General features: G+C 42.0%; 1 pseudogene; it reads right to left on the bottom strand.

Annotated features, from left to right (window-relative positions):
• Positions 1 to 25: 25 nt before the first annotated feature.
• Positions 26 to 1459, bottom strand: LOC114038458 (annotated as a pseudogene).
• Positions 1460 to 1874: the final 415 nt, after the last annotated feature.

Here is a 1874-nt window from a genome sequence, read left to right as displayed (position 1 = left end):
TGGTGGGCATTTTATTTCTTTTCATTTATTTCATGTTTTTCCCAAAGGTTCTCCTAAGGGCAACTTTAACATCATTGTTCACCAAACTGTAGATAAAGGGGTTCAATAGGGGACTGAGGAAGTTACAAAACATCTCAATGATTTTGCTCTGTTCCACTGACTGTTTGGTGGCAGACCTCACATACTTGCAGAAGAGGGTGTCGTAAAACATGGTGACTGCTGTCAAGTGGGAGCCACAAGTGGAGGAGGCTTTGTGTTGCCCCTCGCTGGAGAGGATCATGGGAGAGCTGCGAAGATGAAAATGTATGAGACGAGAATGATCAAGAGGGAGCTTGAGAGGTTCATGCCTGCAGAGATAAGCATGGCTGTCTGCTTGACACAGGTGTTAGAACAGCTCACTACCAGCAAAGGGGGGTCAGTACAGTAGAAATGGTTGATGATGTCAGGGCCACAGAAGGTCAGGCAAGATGTCAAGGTGACTTGTGCTGTCCCTACAAAGGAATCATGAACATAAGGAATGTTGACCAACCAGAAGCGAGTGCTCATAGATATCTTGTTGCTATAAAGTAGGGGGCTGCAGATAGCCATGTAGTTGTCATAGGTGATCACAGCCAACATGAAGTGCTCAGTAATGACCACAGCAATGAATAAATGGTGCTGGGTCAAGCAAGTAACATAGGAAATGATTCTCTTCTCAGATAAGAAGTGAGCCAGCATGAGAGAGATAACATTAGTGGAATAACAGACATCCACAAAGGCAAGGTGGCTAAGGAAGAAGTACATGGGCATGTACAGGTGAGAGCTAACTCTCATCAATGTAATCATTCCAAGATTTCCTATCAAGGTAATGAGGTAGACAACCAGAAACACCACGAAGAGGATGAGTTGCAACTCTGGCCCACAGTCAGGCCCAGAAGGATGAATTCGATCACTTGGCTGCCATTTTGAATATCTGTCGTATTGACACTGGTTTTTTTGTTAGTTTTTTTGTGATGGAGGATCATGAGGTAGTGATCAGCTTTATAGACATCTGAGGTCAGCTTGGTCCATTCATACTGGCACTGAAGGACTGTTATTTGATCATGATGATAAGATAACAGAAAACCATCTGAGTTGCTAGATTGAGATAAAGCTGTACATCTACTTAAATATCCAGGTACTTTCAGAGCTATGACTGAGAATTTGCACACCTAGAGCAGGCTGTAAAAAATATAATGTAGACTAAGCAGCATGAATTACACCCTCAAATCAGCTGTATTTATTTATTTTAGACAAAGCAAGTAGGAGAAATTTCTAATCTGAAGACAGAAGGCTCTGGAAAACCCAAGATATTTCCCTTTGAGAAAGAAGATAAAAATACTAGAATACTGGGAAATTTTCCAGTGGGTTACAGAACAGTATCAGGACCCAACTGGACTGGAACTCACCTGGAATGAAGCTTGGGATTGATGTAGCCCATCTTCCAGTGGCTTCCTGTTTTGATGATAGGGACTCGAGTAGTGATATTGTGATTTTTCTTGTTTCAGGGAATTTACTGGTAAGAAAACTTCTACCAATGTAAATTTTCACATTCTCTGAAACTGATTGTCCAAGAGACTTGCTTAGAGCACAAAAAGGTTGCATAACTGGCCCAGGGTCATATAACCCAACTTCTTCAGACCTTATACTCATGCCTTCTTTCCCCAGGAAACTCATCCTTGCAAAATCTCATTATCCTGCAAAACAGAATCTTCCTGGTACTCGCATTTCATCAAAACCATCTTCTCCCCATTTTTTACCAGTACACCCCTTTTTGGACTTCTTTGTACCTCTCCATCATGCCCTCATTCAAAGTATCTACCTCTCCTCCCACTTTTCAGCTTCCTTTTGCATGA

Source organism: Vombatus ursinus, unplaced genomic scaffold (genome assembly GCF_900497805.2).
Source record: "Vombatus ursinus unplaced genomic scaffold, bare-nosed wombat genome assembly UNPS02011045.1, whole genome shotgun sequence".
Taxonomy (NCBI): Eukaryota; Metazoa; Chordata; class Mammalia; order Diprotodontia; family Vombatidae; genus Vombatus; species Vombatus ursinus.
This window is presented reverse-complemented; position numbering and strand designations above follow the sequence as displayed.